Below are 17,152 nucleotides of genomic sequence, written 5' to 3'. Positions count from 1 at the left end.
TCAGCAAAATTCATTAGCATTTCTCCTGCATTTAGTCTAAATTATTAATAGCATGTAAAACAAAAAGCAGAGGGCTGAGTAGTGAACTGTGAACTAATGGAAATTTCCTGGTTAACTTCCATTTTTCAAAATAAGGAAAATTTACTTTTTTAATTCTTCTGGGCTTTTTACAGTGTTGCATCTCTGGTGATTAAGAAAGTATCTCCTTTTGGCTTTTCACATTTTTAGATTAACCATATTTGGCACACCTGCCATTTTTCTCAGGTACCCTTGGTCCTCTCGTACACAATAACTGATTTCCTGTCAGGCAGCTGCTTCCATTCCAGTTTGGCTAAATTGCTTCACAGCCCGGAACATCAGCCTTATCCACTTAGAATTTTCACTCATTTCTGCTATCATTCTATCAAAATAATTGCCCCATAGCTCATAGGTCTACCAGCATTCAGAGCCCATTGATTATTCTACGGTATTGTAATACTGTCTTGCCCAAGTATTAAAGCAGAGTTATTAATAATAAAGTTACACTAGTGCACAGCTTTAATCAATGTGTTTTTCCCCCTCAGGAGTGTTAGATTTTCAAGATCTTAAACTATAACAAGCTTCAGTTATTAAGCAGTATTGATGGGGCATTGTAAGCTGGAAGGAGTTACAAGGAGATTAAACCATGGTAGCATTTAGTGTACAGCAGTGGACGAGGGAACGTATTGGAGTGGGAAGAGAATCCCCACCACCCGGGACATGCCCGCTTCTTGTTATCACCGTCAGAGATACAGGAACTTGAAGACATACATTTACAGCAGCAGGTGCATAGAAAGAGCCTGAAAAATCACCAGGGACTCCAGTTACCCCAACCACAAACTGTATCAGCTGCTTCTGTGTGGCAAACAACACCACAGCATTAAGGCCAGGACCAACAGGCCCCAGGAGAGCTCCTTTCACCAGGCCATCAGATTTATCAATACACGTTGATCTGATTGCACATCTGACTGTACATTGATCTGATTGTGCATATAAAATATTTGTATACAATCTCAGTGTTTAGGCAACATCCTCCTACATTTCCCTTCCTTATTGCTTGTACATCACGACAGAGATGCAACAAAGACTTTACTCTCTCCTGTGTGAGATGGATGTAAGAAATAATATTCAATTCAATTCTAAGAGAGTTATCATAAAATCACACCATTTCAGCCAAGTAGAGATATCAGCAGTAAAATGCCAATTCTGAGACCCCAGAAAACTTAAGTGCATTATTTTTGCTTCCCTGTGAATGAGGAGAAACAGGAGTGCTCAGCCAATCCTCTATTCTGCCTTTCCTGATTCCTGGAAGTACTGAAGAATCCTATATCACAAGCATTGCTCCCACTCACTAACCTTTAAGCAGTTCCCACCAATTAAGGGTTTCATTGGGCTTGTGTAACTAGGATTTAATATCTTACAGGCATAACATCTTCCTGCTGTTCGTGGTTTCTGCCCAGAAGTCCTGCTCTGCGTTGAAGTTAATGTTTAACCAAGTTGACAGCTTGAGTGTCTGCCATTTAATATCCATATTCTAAGCAGAATTTGAAAAGAAATTTTATTTAGTTCAATGAACATGTCTGCCTACTACTTTTTGGGTTCAATATAATCTTCAATTTAAAAATAATTCAATACAAATTACATTCACCCTTGGATGTGGGTTTGTGGCATCACCAGGAAAAGAGGTTTAGGATGCATTACTAAAGGCTTTCATTGCTCTAAGGACTGGGAAGACATTTTGATGTGCACTACACAATCTCCATTCAGTTAGCAGCAAATGTTTGAGCTCCTCACAGGAAGGAGGGTCAACACCTGATCAGGAATAGTCAGCATGGTTTTGGGCATGGGTGGTCATACTTGAAACATTTTTGGAGCTTTTCCAAAAAGGTAATTAAGGAGATAGATGAGGGTAAGATAGTGGATGTTGTCTATATAGATTTTAGTAAGGCTTTTGACAAAGTCCACGTGGCAGACTGATCCAAAATGTTAAGTCACATGGGATACAGGGAACACTAGCAAAGTTGATTCAGAATTCACTCAACAATGGGAAGCAAAGAGTGATGTTGGAGGCAGATTCTCTAACTGGAGCTTTATGATCAGTGGAGTGCCTCAGGGACTTGTGCTATTCATTATGTAAATGATATGGATGTCCAACTAGCAAATTTGCCAATGATACTAAATTAGGAGGCTTGTTGATAGTGAAGCAGGTTACAATGAATTGCAACAAATCTTAATCAATTGGGGGGGGGGCGAGCTGAGAAATGGCAAAAGAATCTCAGCTTTGATAAGTATGAGGTGATTCATTTTATACAGTTAAACTGGGGTACTAACAAGTGTTGTGGACATGGATCTGAAAGTGCAATTGCTCAGAAGGCAGCTGCACAAGTGGACAGGGTGAAGGTGCAGGGCATCACATTTAGGACAGGGACATCATGTTGCAGTTATCATTGGTGAAGTTATACTTTTGAGTATTGACTACAGTGTTTGGTCACCTTAATGTAGGATAAGAATTTGATGAAACGTACTATTTGTTCAATACTTTGTTCTGTTAAGTTCCTCGAATCATTAATGACCAAATGCAAATACTTTTATTACAACATTTTAGCAAACAATTTTATCCTGATTCAGATCTAGTTACACCGGCTTTCACTGCATTTTTTTTTATTATTTGCCATTTGTAGATCATTTGTTGCTGTGCCATACTCTTCAACAAAAGAACAGGATAATGTCAAATGAAATTATTTAATCCAGAGACATCTCTCAAGTCATTTGATGCTCCATGTGATTCCCCATTCACTTAACTGTTTATGACCCAGTGGAACACAGCCCTGTGGGATCGGGATCAGAAGGGTGGAACACCATTAACCAAACACATCTGGAGTTTCTGAACCCTTCAATCTGGGTAATATTGCAAATAGGTTTACATAGGTTAAGACTTAACTGTCTAGAGTGTGGGTGAATGAGTGGATATTTGATCAAGGTATACAAATTTATGAGGGGTAAATACAAAGAGGCTTTTTCCACCAAGGTTGGGTGAGACTACAACTAGAGGTCATAGGTTAAGAGTGAAATGTGAAATATTTAACTGGAACCTGAAGAGGAACTTCTTCACTCAGAGGGTGGTGAGAGTGTGGGACGAGCTGCCAGCAGAAATCATGCATGTAGATCCGACTGTAACGTGTAAGAGAAGTTTGGATAAATACATGGATGGTAGGCGTATGGAAGGCTATGGTCCAGGTGTGGATTGATAGAAGTAGCATTATAGATCAACAAAGACTAGATGGGCCAAAGGGCCTTTTTCTGTGCTGTCGTGCTCTATGACTCTATAAAAATACACAACGAGCACCTGAAAAGTTACTCTGAAGGCTTAACTTAAATCTAGTTTAAAGCAAATTGCACACAGAATAGAAATAACCTGCAAGTCTTATGCTGTGGATGTCGGAAATCTAAAAATATCAGAAATTCTAAGCAATGATTGAAGAAAATGAAAACTGATGTTAATGACCTTTTTATCAGAACTGGGAAAGTGAGAAACCAAATGCATTTTAAGTTGCAAAGAAGAGAGAGGGCAGGGAAGAGCAAATGAAATGTGGGTAATTGAATGGGCTGACAATAATTTAAGAACCATCTAGTTAATAGATGAATGAACTAAAATCAAAAGAACATGCTGGAACTGGGACACGTAGAATGGAGCAATCGCTGGAAATATGAAAAAAAGAGAATACTGTAAGTATTCAGATCAGACAGCATCTGTAGAGAGAGAAAAGTAGAACTGGCCTACTTTGATACAAATGTAATAGATAATTTGTTAAGGCAAAACCATCTGACAAAAGATTTAAATCAAAATAACATATTCCAAGATTTCATGATACAGTTTTAACTATTAATTTATATTACCCACTTAATTAACCAGCATAAAGCTGCTTTGGGTAAATGTCTCCTAAATATTGAAATGCTGTTTACATTTTCAGTGTCCTTATTTCCTTTCAATCAACCATCTCAACATTCTGGCAATCAGAATAAATTTATTAAAAACTTCAAAAACAAAGCTACAACCATGTTCGTATACCAATTAATTGGCACAACTGTCAAGAAACCAATTATTTCCCCATGGATTTTAATGAGGAAACAATTCCAATACAAATTGTTTAGGACAAAGTGATCTATTAAACGAACAGATGTGAGCACTTTAAACAAAGGCACAAGTTAATTCATTTGCAAATCATATTCACCTCTGAAGAGTCCTGAAGTATTGTTTTATAAATTAATTAGGTGCTTTGGTTATTTCAATTGCTTTTTAAATATTATTCTCCTATTGCCATAGGACAAACTAATCACTGACAAGATTAACGTGCTCTCATGCTGCACATTTTTAAAAAGAAATTACACCAAGTTATTTACAGGAAAGCCAAGCTGGAAGCTGAACACAGGAACATAGAAGCAGGAGAGCCATTCTGCTCCTCAAACCTGCCCTTTCAACATGATAAAGGCTGATCTGCCCCAGGTCTGTTTCCTCCTCCAATATCTACATCCATTTTAAGTGCTCCCAGTGATTCAATCTCAACAATTTGGGCAGAGGTTTCCCAATGCTCATTGTCGTCTACGAGAACTCCCTCTTATACACAGCAATGTTAAATGATTGCCCCTTAATAAACAGCTATAGCCCCCTCATTTGGCACTCGTCCTCTGTTCCATTCTCTACACATACCGTGGGTTACTCATAAAGAAACGTATTCTGGAAAAAACATAACTGTAACGTTTATTTAACAGCAAACAGCAACCATGTTTATCATACAAGCTTCTCGATCATTCTGTCATTTCTGCGGATGCTCCGAATTCTATCTAATCACGTTCTGACGCGTGACATCTCCACATCTTCCTTACCTTAAAAAGAAATCAATTAGCAACATTAATCAAAACAAATGCATAATTTAACATGTCTCTATCAGTCTCTCTGAGGGTTTACGAACACGAGTAGACCTTCTAAGTGGTTCACACAGTTCTTGTGTTTCGTTGCTATTCCCATGTTTTGTCTGGTCTGCATCAGTTAATGGAAACTGTGAAGTTGGCTCTTTCTTGAGGTCTTTGTGATTTCTTCTTAACACTGCTCCTTCTTCTGATTGGACCATGTATGATCTGGGTTGTACTTCAAGTACTGTAGCTTTCTGTGGCCGTGTGTTCATTTTGTCCTGTATCCTCACTTCTTCTCCTTGGTGCAGTTCAGGTAATGGACGAGAACAACTGTCAGAGTATGTTTTCTGCTTTGCTTTGTGTTCATCTCTCCATCTTTTCACTTGTTCACCTTCATATGTTCTCAGGAGCCATGTTCCCTCTAAGCTGTGCGTGTGTGTGCGTGCACACACGTTTTTCAACCAGCACACAAAGGAGGTTAATGTGCGCACAAAAGGTTAGTTACCTAAAATAATGTAGTGATTAATAATTATACTTACTGAAAATAATCTTTTAGCTAAATGTTTCTGTTAACTAGTTAGTCAGTTTTTCAAATACCACAATGCACGTCATTATTTTACGTCAGCTCACCTTTCCTGTTCTGGTTTGTACAGCTGCATCACGGCAGCAACCATCTTTGGTGTTCATTTCATAAAGTTTACAAAGATCTGTTTCAAATCCTGTAGATAGCTTACTAAGCTTTTATTGAAAAGAATTTTGATTCACTATGTCGAATTCAAAAGAAGCAAAGGAGTGAAGCGCAAAAGAACTGCAAATTTGTTTAAAGTTTTGCTAAGCCAACAACGTGAAGAAAATGTCACAGTAGATACAAGTTCTCTGTTAACATTTATAAATAGTCTTTGTGTTCATTTAGAAGAAAGGTTTCCTGAAGATGAGGTACAAGAATGGTCAGCTTTTGATTTCTCCGCAATTGCAGATTGTGACTTCACATTTGGCGATCAACAAGTTAATGCCTTATGTCTAACATATCATGATTTTCTAGCTGAAAATACTGTAATAGTTAGACAGTTTAATGATTTCAAATTTTCCGTGCAAGAAAAAATTAAATCCAAACTGATTCAAACTTTGCTCAAATGGTGGCATTTGTACTTCAAAATGCAACCTTGCACAGTTGATGGACATAGGGGGAACCTTTCTTGCATCTAGTGCGGACTGTGAGCGAGGTTTTAGCCTAATGAATCAACTCAAAAACAATCTGAGAAACCGTTTAGGTGAATGTCATTTGGATATGTTAATGAGAACATTAATGAGATCACAACACACAGCTCGAACCACATCATCAAGTTCGCCAATGACACAACTGTGGTGGGTCTCACCAGCAAGAACGACGAGTCAGCTTACAGAGAGGAGGTACAGCGGCTAACGGACTGATGCAGAGCCAACAACCTGTCTCTGAATGTGAACAAAACTAAAGAGATAGTTATTGACTTCAGGAGGGCACGTTTCATCGACGGCACCTTGGTAGAGATCATTAACAGCACCAAATTTCTTGGTGTTCACCTACCAGAGAATCTCACCTGGTCCCTCAACACCAGCTCCATAGCAAAGAAAACCCAGCAGCATCTCCTACTTTCTGCGAAGGCTGATAGAAGTCCATCTCCCACTCCCATTCCTCATCACATTCTACAAGGGTTGTATTGAGAGCATCCTGAACAGCTGCATCACTGCCTGGTTTGGAAATTGCACCATCTCAGATCGCAAGACCCTGCAGCAGATAGTGAGGTCAGCTGAGAAGGTCATCGGGGTCTCTCTTCCCGCCATTACGGACATTTACACTACACACTGCATCCGCAAAGCACAGAGCATTATGAAGGACCCCACACACCCTTCATTCAAACTCTTCTCCCTCCTGCCATCTGGGAAAAGGCACTGTAGTATTCGGGCTGTCACGACCAGATTATGTAACAGTTTCTTCCCCCAAGCTGTCAGACTCCTCAATACCCAGAGCCTGGACTGACACCAACTTACTGCCCTATTGGCTTGTTTATTATTTATTGTAATGCCTCCACTGTTTTGTGCACTTTATGCAGTCCTGGGTAGGTCTGTAGTCTAGTATAGTTTTTTTCTGTGTTTTTTTTTTGTGTAGTTCAGTCTAGTTTTTGTACTGTTTCATGTAACACCATGGTCCTGAAAAACGTTGTCTCGTTTTTACTGTGTACTGTACCAGCAGTTATGGTTGAAATGACAATAAAAAGTGACTTGACTTGACTTGAGAATCAAAAGCTATCAATTGGATGGAAGTTCTATTAGTCTAGATAGAATTTACAAAGAATGGGTAAATGCCAAAGACAGGAGAGAGAAAAAATAACTGAGTGGCTTAAATATGAATGTTATTTTGTTGTTATTCTGTGCAGTTTTATGTCAAATATTTTGTAAACCTACATAAACTGTGCCATGTGTGCATTCAGCATACACATACTTTTGTCACAGGAAAAAAATTTGCACAGCATAAGATTTTTGTGCACACTGACTACTAAAAATTAGAGGGAACATTTCTCAGGAGGCTCTCATTTATTGGCAGATTGGATCTCAAACGGCGTCCCATCAAGAGCTGGGCAGTGAATATCCACATTCAAGTGGAGTACTACGATAGGCTAACAAAGCTTTATAAAAAACACCTCCACTATCCTTTGCTCTGTGCATCAGCTTCTTGATAATTCCTACCGACTTCTCAACGAATAAATGTCTCATTGAATTGTGGACCATTGTCTGTGAAAACTTCATCAAGTACACCATGTCTGGAAAAAACTGATTCCATGCATGTAATTACATTCTCTGCTGTTGTTCTGCCCAAACCACACACTTCAGGATACAAGGAGTAGTAATCTGTAATTAATAGATCATCTTTGTTGTCAGCTACAAACAGATCAACGCCTACCTTCTGATAAGGTCTCTGAGGACTAGGATGTGGATGCAGTGGCTCCTTAGGGTTGCTAGCTTGGTACTTAAAGCATATTTGACAAGAAGATACCAATTCTGCAATTTCGTGATTCACCCTAGGCTAAAACGTCACTTCCCGCGCCCTTCTCTTACACTTTTCAATACCTAAGTGGCCTTCGTGAATTTTTCCAAGCATTTCTTTTTGGAGACTTTTAGGAATCACAATTCTGCTACCTTTGTACAATATCCCATCCACAACAGACAGTTCTGTTCTGTGGTTCCAATATTCTTGTACTTTTGAGGTACAGTCATGCCTATTATCTGGCCATCCATCCATCACCACTTGTATTACCTGACTGAAGACTCTGTCTCAAGACGCAGCAGTTCCAACTTTTCAGGAGCAACAGATACAGTTTCTATGACCATATCAATAAATAACTGAACATCAATAACGTTCCCGTGACTGTGTTTTGTTGTTGGATCCACAGCTCTGGAAAGTGTGTCAGCTGTGTACATGAATTTTCCAGGTGTGTATGACACATTCAACGCATATCTTTGCAATTTGATCATTCACTGAATTTGCAAAGGACAGTCGCTTAAAGGTTTGTTAAGCAATGCAATCAGAGGTTTATGATCAGTTTCAACATCAATAGATTGCCCTGACACAAACCGATGAAGTCTCTCGGAAGCAAACAGAATACTGAGCAATTCTTTTTCAATCTGGGCATACTTTGTTTCTGGATTGGATAATGTACGAGATGCATATGCCACTGGTAGCCATTCCTGATCATGTTTCTGGAGTAATACTGCCCCTAAGCCTGCTTGAGATGCACCACATGAGATTTTGATGGGTCTCTCAGCATCACAGAATTTCAACACAGGTTCTTTAGTGAACACGTTCTTGAGATTTTGCCATACCTTCTCCTGTTCATGATTCCAGCTCCATTCGTTTTTCTTTTCTGTTAGCTGCCACAATGGAGCAAGCTGTTCTGAAAGATTGGGTATGAATTTTCCCACGTAGTTGACCATTCCCATACACCTCTGAACAGCCTTTTTACATTGAGGTCTTGGCATGTTCTCAATAGCAGAAATCTTCAATGGATCAGGACGCACACCCTCTTTGCTGATGATATCACCCACAAAGGTAAGCTCAGTCACTCCTAGCTGACATTTGTCTTTATTCAACTTCAGGTTTGCCTTGCGTGTTGCCTCGAAGACTTGTCTGAGTCTGGCGTCAGGCTCTTGTTTAGATGATCCCCAAACAATAATATTGTCCATGGTGGTATCCACACCCTCAATGTGCTCATATAGCATATGAATGGTTTTATGGTACACTTCAGGAACTGATGCAATTCCAAATGGAATTGAAATGAAATTAAAAAATGAAATGGAATTGAAATGAAACGAAAACGGTATCTAACAAAAGGAGTGTTAAAGGTACACAACTTTGAACTCAGTTTATCTAGTTTAAGTTGCCAGAATCCAGAGGATGCATCTAATTTACTAAAGTATTTTGCATTAGCAAACTGTGACATAATTTCTTCACGAGTAGGCAATTTGAAATGCTCTGTTTTAATGGCTCGATTCAAGGCTCTTGGATCTAAGCAAATCCTCAGTTTTCCACTTTTCTTATCAACAATAACAAGTGAATTGACCCGTTCAGTAGGTTCATCAATTTTTTTGTATGACTCCTAACCGTTCCATTCTGTCAAGCTCTGTTTTCAGTTGATCACGTAATGCAAAAGGTACTTTTCTACATGGATGTACTACGGGTTGCACTGTGTTGTCAATTTTAATCGTGTGCTCTCCTGGAAGACAACCAAGTCCTTTGAACAAGTCCTCATACTTTTTCATCAAGGCACTGTATTCTGACTCTGTGTCACTGTCCAGGACTAATACTCTTTTCACCAAATTCAGTCTCTCACAGGCAGATAAACCCAGTATTGACTGTACATTCCTTGGCACCACCACAAATGAAAGTATGAGCACCATATTTTTGTGTGATACTTTTGCCACATGAGTTCCTTTAACTGGAAAGTCTGCACTTGAATACCTGATGAAACTTTGGTTTTGGCTTTAACACATTAAACTCAGATTCTCCCAGAACATCTACTTGTGCTCCAGTATCCAATTTAAACAGAATATTGTTTTGATTCACTTGCAGTGGCATAGTCCAGTCATTCTTACTTTGTTTATTTTCACAAAGCACATCAATATAAAACTCCTCACGTTCATTTTCAAGCACTGCATTTACATTTTTTATTTCCTTTCTACTTCTGCAACAGCGTGAAAAATTATTAATCTTACCACAGTTGCTGCACATTTTCCGATATGCTGGACACTTTTTAAGATCGGTGCTGCTGCCCACAGCGATCACAAAGTTTTTTTTCTTTCAAACGACATCTTGCTGTTGGTTTTGCAGTCACTTCAATAAAAAGCTCTTTAGCCTACGACATCACGGTCTCTTAAGCTTTGTAAAGAATCAAAGCTTTTTCCAAATTTACATCTGGCTCTCTTAAGAATCTTTCTCTCAGACCATTATCCAGAATGCCGCAAACAATTCGGTCTTTAACGAGAAAGTCCGTCAGCTCTGCAAACTCGCAAGTTTTACTGTGGTTTCTCAACTCAGTAACAAATTGATCAATCGTTTGACCAGCTTTCTGCTTGCACGTAAAGAATTTGTACCATTCATACGTCACATTGCGCTTCGATATACAAAATGCGTCAAACTTGTCAAATATCGCTTTTAGATTCAAATTATCTCCATTCTCAAAAGTAAAATGGTTATATACCTCAATTGCATCATCACCAATCACGTGGAGTAGAATCGCAGCTCTCGTTTTTTCCAATTTATTTTCTGCTCCGATCGCCATTTTGAAATTTATTTATCGCTGTTTAAATCTTTTCCAGTTTTCAGCTATGTTCCCAGTCAGCTGAAGTGTTTTTGGAGGTTGAAAAACTTCCATTCTTAAAGCTGTTAGCAAACAACGAAAAAAATCATGCTGTTTTTTTCGATTATCTTCACTTCTCCCATGTTTAGCGAAATGAATTATTCTTCCAGACCGACTTCTGACACCATACTGCATTCTCTACACGTACCGTAGGTTACTCATAAAGAAACATATTCTGGAAGAACGTAACTAGAACTTTTATTTAACAGCAAACAGCAACCACGTCTGACATACAAGCTTCTCGATCATTCTGTCATTTCTGCGCATGCAGAATTCTGTCCAATCATGTTCTGACACATGACGCGTGATATCACCACAGTGGAAACAACTTGATATCTACCTGAGAATGCTCCTTATGATCTTATATGCTTCAATGGTGTCACCTTGCATTCTTTAGAACTCCAAAGAATATTGATATTGTTTTTAAAAAATGAAACATTGACTATTTATTCCTTTCCATAGATGCTGCCTGACCGACTGAGGTCAGTTTTATGTGTGTCACTCTGGATTTTCAGCATCTGCAAAATCTTCTAATTTTGGCTGTTTGCAGTTAGAAAACACTCTAATTCCCAGAATTAGTGCAATGAATCTCTTCTGGAATCCCTCCTATGCTAAAACATTCTTGAATAAGTTTACCAAAACTGCACAGTGGTGTGATCTCATTGAGATGTGCAATTGTAACAATTTTAAACTCCGACCCCCGTGATACCGGCCAACACGCCAATTTGGCTTTTTAGTTATTTGTTGCAGCCACCTACTAGCTGTGAGTTTCAGGTGCAAGAACACTCACAGTTTCTACTTAGCCGTTTGAGTCCTCTAACCAAAGTAACTGAGGTCACACTTCTGCATATTAATTTCCACTTTTCCCCTCAGTCACTCAACCATCTACATCCTGTTGCAGAATCCAGATATACTTTCAAAGTATGTCCTGTTGCAGTATCAGTGAAGGTGAACACCTTAAACTCTGTCCCCTCCTGTAAGCCATTCATAAATAATTGAACCTTGAACTGAATCTTTGGGCACTAGTGTGAAAAAGACCCATTTATTCCAATTCTGGCTACTATCTGATAGTCAGTCTTGAATTCACTTCAGTATATTCCTCATCCACCTCCTTACTGTGAGCATGAGCCCTTTATATAGCAACTTATTGAAAGCTTTCTAGAAATCCAAATGCACGTCTACATAATCCTTGCTATTGGTGCTACTCAGTATATTCTTAAGAACTGCAGCTAATTTGTCAAAGATGGTTTATGAAAGGAAAATTATATTGACTTGTTTTGATTGTATAAAGCTTATCTAAATTACTCCCTAAATATTCCTTGATTATGGGCTCCAGCATTTTCCCACAACCTGTTAGTTGGCCTATTCTTTCCAGACTTTTGCCCCCTCCCTTCTTGAACAAGGGAGTCACTTCTGCAGTTTTCCAATTTTCTGGTATCTTCTGATAACTTGATTATTCTGCTGTCACTATCTCTACAGTTATTTCCCTTAAGGTCATTGGATGCAGGCCATTGGCTCCTGGCAATGTAATTTAAACCCATTTGTTTTTCCAATTATTTGTTCCACATGATAGGGAACGCAACAAGTTCTTCCTTTCAACTTGAATCCAGCCCATTTTCCCAAGGATACCTGTACAGGCAACCTCCATGTTACGGCCATTCAGGTTACAGAAATCTGCGCTTACAGAATTCTCAAATCACTACCCAAAAATTTGAAGTACAGAACAAAATTCACTAGAGATTATGTATGAAAAATGATAAATTGACACAAATTTATTCCATTTCAACACTATTTCTTGACACATGCACAGTTAGAGTAGTTTTACATGACAAAATATTGTGACAAGGCCCATTTTTTTTAATAAAAGGAACACATCCCTTCCCCACATCCCATGATGCAGGTTTTGCCTATATTGTTATCCAGCATAAAGACTGTAAATTGTGAATCCTGGTTTTGGAGACAAGGTCATAAAGTCATAGAAATATACCAGTACAGAAACAGGCCTTTTGGCCAACCCAGTCCGTATGGTAAATCAACCATTTATAATCATCCATCCGTACCACAGATTTGTTAAAATCAACCTCGGGCAATACTCTAGCCAAAAAGCAGTACTGAAGGTACTGAGAGCTTAGTATGGACTGTTTGTCCTCAGGAATGTTGATTACTATTCCACAGAGCATCTTCACCCTCAAAATTTCTTATTAATCGTACCTCATTACACCTGATCATATATAAAATAGCCTGTTCCCAGGGAGGATCTGTAAAGTATTGAAAGAAAAAGGTGCCATGATAACCTTGTCACTAATTTACCGTAGTTCATAGTCTAATTCTGATCAATATGTGGATTAAAATAACCCATGATAATTGCAGTTCCCTTAGGTGTTTCCATATTTACGTTTCACGAGGTAGTCACTTTGAGGATCTATCGACTATTCCCACTCATGCCCTGCTATTGCTTAGTTACATCCAAACTCACATCAAGCTCTATCTACTCTGTCAATGCCCAGCAGTGCACTGACACCTTCCTTGACTAACAGCACATCTCTGTTTTCTTTCTCTTTTGGCTTATTACTTTGAAAAACAATCAAAAAACCCAGAACACCGAGTTCCCAGCCCTGGCCCCAGTGCAAGCATGCCACTGGCGCAGCAGTAAAATCAAAATAATGTGTTCGCATTTGTATTACCAGCTCCCCTTTCTTATTGCAAGTGTTGCATTCATTCAGAAAAAGAGCATTAAGCTTTGATGTTTAAACAGTTTTATTTACCTGTTGTGGATTTGATTTCTGTCAGACACATTCCCAAGTACTTCCTGAATCTCCCTGTCACAATCAGATCTCCAATCTCCCCCTCGTTCTGCTATGCCATTCATTTCTCATTTATTTTTAACTGACTGAATTTCTCCCGCCCCCACACCACTTACACACAATTGGTTAAAAGCTTTGCTCATTACATTACCTCGATAATATAAATCATCTGGACACTGATTCAAGCAAAGTTCAGACTTCAATTCAAGCCCATCTCTTCCTCCTACACTAGTGCCAATGTCCCATGAATCTGCGCACATTTCTCCCACACCATCTCCAAACAGCACATCCACTTTTCTATCTTGTAATCCTTCTGCTGACTTACTCACGGTTCAAGTGACTATCGGGACATTATCACCTTTGTGGTTCTATATTTCAATTTTCCAGAGGTGTTTGTAATCCTTCAATCAAACCTTCTTCCTAGCTTTATCTACATTATTAGTGCCCAATGTGGGCCACTGCTGGATCTTTAAATTTGCCAAAAAGTAGGGAACGTGGCCTTCAGGACTTCACCTTTGTTGTAGAGAACAGTGCACATACCCTTAAATGGATGAGCACATTTCTGCTTTCTGCTCCCTGGGGTCAGTTTGTAGTCTCCTTGTGGCTCCTTTCCTATCCAAACGGGGAGCAAAAACTTTGTTAGATTGGGTTTGAGCTGTCACTCTCACAGATCACCTCCCCCCCACCCCAAATGATCCTTTTATCTGCTTATGCCTTTGTGCCCTCTCTTCCAGAATGCAGCAACTCCTCCATCCCCCATGTATCACCATGACTGAAGCTCACACTCCAGCTCATCGAACCTACACTGAGATTCTGAGCAATCAATACGTGCTGTAGGTGCGATCGCTGAACAGCAATGGGGTCCATCAGTTCCCACATGTTGTAGAGACGATTCATCATCTGCTCAGCAGTTTCTGCTGCGGTTAATTAATTAGTTGACTTGGATTTAATTATTTTAACCCTCTACTCACCTGTGTGAATAAAAGAGCAGCAAGTTGGGGAAATATGCCTGTGAATTCTTGACCACACCAAGCAATTAGCAGATTACAAATTAATTCATAGTGTTTAAAGGAGATTTTATTATATTTATCCATGATCTTCCCAATATATTATGCAGTATATAATTTAGGGGAAACAAAATTATTTGTCAAAGAATTAAATCAAAATAATTATACCCTAAAAATTTTGGTGCAAGTTTTGTAGTTGAGAATTAATTTAAGTGGTTAATAGCAGTTACCGGTATTATTTTCAAATACAGCTGAAACCGAAAGAAAAGATGAAGAATTTGAGAATGTGGTTGGGCATCTGGGAGACAAAAAATGCTAAAGGTCATCTGGGTTGCCAGATGCAAATCAAATTTCAGTATTTTGTAAGTCTACTTACAATTGTTATTATTGATGGGGGTATGTCACGCAGAAGGATTCAATGCAAATTTTGGTTGTTTTTGTTTGTTGTGGGAGCCATTTCATCGAGTGAATAAAGAGCTGATATACAAAGTGGAAAACAAGCCTGAAAACTTGCACAGAATTCAGTGTATAACAGCTTTACTTTGTACTTGACCTGAGAATGCATAAATAATAGTAATGGACACCATAAAAGGTAGTGGTTCCATTTCCTGCTGTTAACATCTCAACCGGAGCACCAAATTCACTGAGAAACATGCTTTTGCATTACCTTTAACAGATTTACAAGACATTAATTCCAAATGAAGTATAGTGCTTACACTTTAAAAGACATTTACTCACCTTCCCTGAGGGAGAAGATCTCAGGATGGACAACTGATACATGGTGTGGTATTCTCCGTCACACGTCTGATGGGGGATTTAAACAGACAGAGCAACCTGCCACATTCACATTACTGAATGGGTGAAAAAAAGTAACAATTTAATACAAACTGCTGATTTTATTCTCAGCACTGAGAATCATGAGGGGCATAGATACGATGAATACATGCTGTCTTATTCTCGGGGAAGCAGAAATAAAATCTTAAAGACATAGGTTTACCAGGTGAAAAATTCAAAAGGCACCTGAGGGTAGCTGATGATGTGTATGTGGAATTAGCTGCCAGAAGAAATGGTTGAGGCAGGTACGTTAATGACATTCAAAAGGGTTTCAGATAAGTACATGGATAGGAGAGGTTTCGGGGGATATCATGGGTCAAACACAGGGAAGTGGAACTAGCTTGCTGGGCACCATGGTTGGCAGCAACAAATTTGGCTGACGGCTGTTTCCATGCTCAATTACTCCATGCAACGCGAGTCTGGCTAATGCATTGTGGGTAGTACTATGGAGAAACTAGGCAGATTCATTCCATCCTCTGTATCTAGTTCATTCAGTCATCCGGAACTTCTCTTTGACCTGCCATTTAACCATATATTTTTGATTATCTATTAGAAAAGAAGTAGGGAGCACTTTTAAAATCCAAATGTACATTACTGTGAAAAAGCCTCAGGTATATGTATATAGCTAGGATGCCTAAGATTTTTGCACAGTACTGTAGTTGTCAACGTGGAGCTGACAGTGAGTTTGTAATGCTGGCAGAAGCAAAGGATATTGGGAATGGCGAGGGTGGAGCACCATGGGAGGGGAGTGGGACAGGTGACAGAAGGTTGGGTGGCACAGGTGCAGACACACCCAGTCCCTAGACATCAGGTACGGTCATCTGATTCCAAATAATTGATTTATTGATCATTACAGAATATCTCTCTGGTGCTTATCGCTCCTTCTCCCCTCCCTGCTCCCTTCCCACTCTCAGTCCACAATAGGGAACCATATCAAGTGACCCATATAAGAATCAGGTTTACCATCACTCACACATGTCATGAAACTTGTTTTTTTGTGTGGCAGTACAGTACAATTCATAAAATTATTACAGTAGTCTGCAAGTCTCAGGCACCCATGCCCAAGACTTTTGCACAGTACAGCATCTATAACATTGTCAACAGCACTGTAAAGAAAAATTTTACTTGAGTATCTCAGTCTTTTATAAACCCATATCTTGATTTTAATGTTTTGTCATCTGCAGGAGCAATGGATATTACTTCTTAAAAATACAGAATTGAATTCATCATCTGTTCTCATTTCATAGAGTCTTAGTCATACAGCAGAGAAATAGGCTCTTTGGCCCAACATTTCTACAACCACCATCATGTAGTTATTGCTTCTCATCTCATTTATGAGCATTTGATCTGTAGCCTTTGGTGCTTTGGTGATTGTCCACTAAAATACAGTGAGAGCATCTGCCATCACTACCTTCTCAAACTGTACCTTCCACATTGCAACTATAATTTAGTTGAAAACATATCCTTAGATTCCCTCTCACTTCTTGTTGATTTTACACTATTTATTTATTTATTGTAATTCTTCAGTCTTTGCACTGTACTTCTGCTGCAAAAAAAAACAAATTTCATGTCGTACAAGTCATTGACAATGACTAAGCCTATGTTCTTTGGTTTTAGATGACCCACACAAGGAAAAAATTCTCACTATCCAACCTATCTGCACCCGTCATAATTTGATCAAATAGCC

The sequence above is a fragment of the Hemitrygon akajei genome, chromosome 8 (assembly GCF_048418815.1).
Source record: "Hemitrygon akajei chromosome 8, sHemAka1.3, whole genome shotgun sequence".
In the NCBI taxonomy this organism is placed as follows: Eukaryota; Metazoa; Chordata; class Chondrichthyes; order Myliobatiformes; family Dasyatidae; genus Hemitrygon; species Hemitrygon akajei.
This window is presented reverse-complemented; position numbering follows the sequence as displayed.